Consider the following 5,916-nt stretch of genomic DNA (forward strand, 5'->3'; position numbering starts at 1 on the left):
CCCCTTGTCTCTGTTGTGCTTTCTGAAGGTCATTACCAAGTGTGGGTCTGGTCCTCCCAGGCCGGGGGTGGAGCCTGTTCTGACCAACTGGCTGATCTATGCCCAGAAACAGCCTCCCTTCCCCACGTTGGCTTAGTACCATGCCTGAAATCTCACCAATAAGACCCTGATGTTAGCAGCACCCAGGTCTAAACTGGGAGCCCCTGCCCTGCGTCTGCCTCCATCACCTCTCACCTGAGCAATTTCAGTAGCTTCCTTAATATTCTCACCGCTACCCATTCTTCTCCACCCCATCCTCTGTATCAGTGGTTCTCAAAGTGTGGCCCTCAAACCGGCATTCCCTGGGAACTTGTGAGACATGCATATTCTCAGGCCCCACACCAGACCTTCTGAATAAGAAACTCAGGGGGTGGGACCCAGAATCTGTGTCTTAATGAGCCCTCCAGGTGATTCTAGTGCAGGTGAAGTTTGAGAACCATGACCCCACGAATCCAGAGAGATCCTTCTAAAACACAGCTCTCATCATGTCACTCCCCTTCTTAATGGATGGCTTCTCTCTGCCCTCAGGATAAAGTGCCCTTTCACTTGGTGTGAACGTCCATTTCTAACCTTGCAACTGGCTTACCCTACCTTTCCAGCCTCATTGGCCACTCCTTCCCACCACCCATAGCCACACTGGACTTCTTTGTCAGTTCCTGAAAACAACATGTTTTCCCCCTTCTCTGCAATTCACCTGGGCGGGCTCCTGCTTACTCTTTTTTTAATATAAATTTATTTATTTATTTATTTGGCTGAGTTGGGTCTTTGTTGCTGCACACGGGCTTTCTCTAGTTGCGGCAGCGAGCAGGGGCTGCTCTTCGTTGCGGTGCGCGGGCTTCTCATTGCAGTGGCTTCTCTTGTTGCCGAACACGGGCTCTAGGCATGCGGGCTTCAGTAGTTTTGACACGTGGGCTCAGTAGTTGTGGCTCGCGGGCTCTAGAGCACAGGCTCAGTAGTTGTGGCGCATAGGCTTAGTTGCTCCGCGGCATGTGGGATCTTCCTGGACCAGGGTTCAAACCCATCTCCCCTGCATTGGCAGGTAGATTCTTAACCACTGCGCCACCAGGGAAGCCCTCCTGCTTATTCCTCAAGGCCCAGTTCAGTTTTTTTGTAGAGTTTTTCCTTGACACTAATATGTAGCCGTTAATACTTTGTACACGGATATGGCCATTTATGGGTTATTGAATACCTACTGTGTGCTAGGAACTGGGGAGATAGAGATAAATAAGAATAGTCCCCATCCTCAGGATGCTCACAAGACACAGACACGTAAAAATATAATTACAGGGCTTCCCTGGCGGTCCAGTGGTTAAGACTCCATACTTCTACTGCAGGGGGCTCGGGTTCAGTCCCTGGTTGGAGAACTAAAGATCCTGCATGCCGTGCAGCATGGCCAAAAAAAATTACAAATGATGTGTCAGTTGCAATAATGTACATTATAAGAGTTGGGAGGGGCAGTCATTAGGGAAGGCTTCCTGGAGGAGGTGATGCCCAAATTATGTCTTAACAGATAAATAAGACTAGCCTGGAGTAACGGTAAATGAGGGATGGGAGACTTCCTTCCAAGCAGAGCAATCAATACCTTCTGTCCTGCCATCCAGCAGACAAGGGTGGCATCACAGAGCACTGCCTGCTGCCCCAACTCTGCCAATTTGGAGCTCTTGCCCTGGGGAAACCTGCTGAGCCAAAGTGGTTGACACAGACCTTAAGGGCAGTGGGATCGGGAAACTAGGTCTGGGGGTCCTGTTAGACCACAGGGGACTGATTAATGAGGAGGGTCTTGAACATGACACCAAGATGTCAGTTTACATGGAGGGCATGAAGACAATCCCATCCATGTAAGCAAAGCAAGGGCTGAGGTTTGAGACATTAGCATAGACAAAGGAACAAAAAAGACACCATTTTTTAAGCCTTCACATGTGTCTGGACACAGCAGTGTGCTCAGTCCTTCACATATGATAATTTCATTTAATGTTCACTTTATGAAGTCAGTGTTATTATTATCACCACTTTATAGATGAGGAAACACTCCGTTTGAATAAGTTCCCAGGTCACCCTTGTACTTTGCTCCTAGGGATGTAACATGGTAGAAGCTAGTTTTGAAATTTGGCAGTTTCTCAAAAATAGAAAACTACCGTAGGACCCAGTAATTCCACTCCTAGGTGTCTGCTCAAGAGAAATGAAAACGTGTCCATGCAAAGACAAGACTTGCACATGGATGTTCATAGCAGCATAATTCATAATAGCCCAAATGGGAAATATCTAAATATCTATCAACCGGTGAAGAGAGAAACTGTTTGATCTAGACAAAGGAATAGTATTCAGCCAGGAAAAGGAATGAAGTACTGACGCAATATGGATGAGAGTGTCCTCAAAAACAATGCGCTAAGTGAAAGAAGCTGGTCACAAGAGAGCACGTGTTGTTAATTCCGTTTGTATGAACTGTCCAGAACAGGCAAATCTATAGAGACAGAAAGTAAACTGGCGGTTGCCTGAGACTGGAGGTGGGAATGAGATGAACTGTAAGTGGGCACGAGGGCTCTTCTGAATAGAAATGTAAAAATCCTCAACAAAATACTAGCAAACCAAATTTATCAACATATAAATAAGGATTATATACCATGGGATTTATCCCAGGAAGGCAAGGTTGGTTAAAAATCTGAAAATCAGTAATGGAATACACCATATCAATAGAATAAGGGTCGAAAATGATCATCTCCATAGATGCAGAAAAAAACATTTCACTAAACTCCACACCCCTTCATGATTTAAAAAACAACACAAAACTCAGCACACTAGGAATAGAAGGAAACTTTCTCAGTCTGATAAAAAGCATCTATGAAAAACTCACAGCTAGCACCAGACTTCATTGTGAAATACTGAATGCATTTTCCCATAGACCAGAAACAAGGCAAGGATGTCTACTCCCTCCATTTCTATTCAACATCGTACTGGAAGTTCTAGCCAGGACAATTAGGCAAGAAAATAAAAGGCACCCAGATTGGAAAGAAGAAAAACTAGCTTTATTTGCAGATAACATGATCTTGTGTATAGAAAATCCTAAGGACTCCATTAAAAAATATAAAACTAATAAATGAGTTCAGTAAGGTTGTAGGATACAAAATCAGCATACAAAAATGTTATATTTCTATACACTAGTAGTGTACAATGCAAAAAACAAAATTAAGAAAACAATTTCATTTAGAATAGCATCAAGAATAATGAAATACTTGGGAATAAATGTAACAAAAGCAGTACAAAACTTATGTTCTGAAAATTACAAAGCATTGTTGACAGAAATTAAAGAATATCTAAATAAGTAAAAAGACATCTCATGTTAATGGATTGGAAGACTTAATATTGTTAAGATGGCAATATTCCCTAAATTGGTTTGTAAATTCAACCCAGGCTCCATCAAAATTCTAGCTGGTTTCTTGGCAGAAATCAATAAGCTGATCCTAAAATGAACATGGAAATCCAAGGGACCCAGAACAGCCAAAACAATCTCAAAAAAGAAAAAACACAGCGTTGGAGGACTCACACTTCCCCATTTCAAGGCTTATTACAAAGCTACAGTAGTCAATACAAGCACGAGGATAGATAGATGAATGGAATAGAATTTAGTGTCCAGAAATAAGCCCTCACATTCACAGTCGATTGTTTTTGCCAAGGATGCCAAGACAACTCATTGGGGAAAGAATAATTTTTTCAACAAATGGTTCTGGGACAACTGGATATCCATATGCAAAAGAATGAAGTCGAACCCCTAACACACACCATCTACAAAATTTAACTCAAAGACCTCAATATAAGGGCTAAAACTATAAAATGCCTAGAAAAAAGGCATAAATCTTCATGGCCTTGGATTAGGCAATAATTTCTTAGATATGACACCAGAAGCACAAGCAACAAAATAAAAAAAATAGACAAATGTGACTTTATCAAACTTAGAAGTTTTTTTTGTTGAAAAGGACATCATCAAGAAAGTGAAAAGACAACCTACAGGATGGGAGAAAATATTTGTAAATCATATATCTAATTAGGGACTTGTATCCAGAATATAGAATGAACTCTTACAACTTAATAATAAATATATATATCACCAAACTAAAAAAAAAATGTACAAAGGATATGAATAGACTATTCTCCCAAGAAGATATACAAATGGCCATTAAGTGCATGAAAAGCTTCACAACATCATTAGCCACCCATCAGGGAGATGCACATCAAAACTAAGAGATACCTCATGCCTACTAGGATGGCAATAATCTAAAAGACAGATAATAACAAAGCTCCAGTGAGGATGTGGAGAAACTGGAGCTCTTATACACCGCTAGTGGGAACGTAAAATACGACAACCACTTTGGGAAAAAGTTTGGCAGTTCCTCAAAAGTTTAAACATAAAACCACGATGCAACCGAAGTAATTCCACCCCATATATACCCAAGAGAACTGAAAACATATTCACACAAAAACTTGTGCACACATGTTCATTGCAGCATTATTCATAATAATCCAAGAGTGGAACAACTCAAATGTCTATCAATTGATGAATGGATAAATAAAATATTGTATATTCATATAGTAATGGAACATTATTTAGCAAACAAAAAGACATGAACTACTGATATATGCTACAACATGAATGAACCTTGAAAACATGCTAAATGAAAGAAGCCAGACACAAATGACAGCATAGGATATTATTTCATTTATATGAAATATCCAGAGTAGGCCTATCTAGAGACTGAAAGTAGATGCGTGGTTGCTTAAGGCTTTGGAGGAAGGAGGAAGAGGAATGACTGCTAATGTACAGGGATTTATTGAGAGGGGGCAATGGAAATATTCGAAAATCGGTGTGGTGACGATTGCACAACTCCATGAATGCCCTAAAACCCGCTGAATTGTATACTTTAAGTAGTTGAATTGTATGGTATATGAATTATATCTCAACAAAGCTTTTGTTTTACAAGTGGACATAGGGACATGAAAATTTATGGTAATAGTTGTAGTTACTTGATACAATTTCTAGATATCAATGCACTGTACACCCGAAATAGGTGAAATTTAGATTATGTAAAATATACCTCAATAGGGCTTTCCTGGTGGCGCAGTGGTTGAGAGTCCGCCTGCCGATGCAGGGGACGCGGGTTCGTGCCCCGGTCCGGGAGGATCCCGCATGCCGCAGAGCGGCTGGGCCCGTGAGCCACGGCCGCTGAGCCTGCGCGTCCGGAGCCGGTGCTCCGCAACGGGAGAGGCCACAGCGGTGAGAGGCCCGCGTACCGCAAAAAAAAAAAAAAAAAAAAAAAAAAAAAAAAAAATATATATATATATATATATATATATATACCTCAATAAAGTTGTTTTTTAAAAAAAGGAGTTCCCAGATAACACAGCCAATGAGAGGCAGAGCTGAAAATGTATGTGAAAGGGAAAATTTTCTAGAAAATAATAAAGTTACCCAAACTGGCTCAAGAAGAAATACAAATCGTTAACTAGCTTGAATGGGCATTCAGGAGTTTCTGACTCCAAATGATACCAGAGCCAGATGGAGTTTACAAGTTTTATTAAACCTTAATCTTGAATTTACACATTTTTCAGAGAATGAGAAACCAAAGTCATTTAATGTGTTTCATGAGGCTAGGATAACCGTGATCCCCAAGCCAGACAAGGACAATGCAAGAAAAGAAAATGCCAGAGGAATTCTCTCAAACGTAGAGACACAAATCCTAAATACATATTAACCTGTTAAATATAGCCTTGTAAAATAAAAATAAATCACAGCCAACTTGGATTGACCCTAGGCATGCAAACATGTTGTCAGCACATTTGCTGCAAAACTCCAAGTTTTCTTATGTGTAGAATATGAGCTAGAAA

The sequence above is a fragment of the Orcinus orca genome, chromosome 1 (assembly GCF_937001465.1).
Source record: "Orcinus orca chromosome 1, mOrcOrc1.1, whole genome shotgun sequence".
Taxonomy (NCBI): domain Eukaryota; kingdom Metazoa; phylum Chordata; class Mammalia; order Artiodactyla; family Delphinidae; genus Orcinus; species Orcinus orca.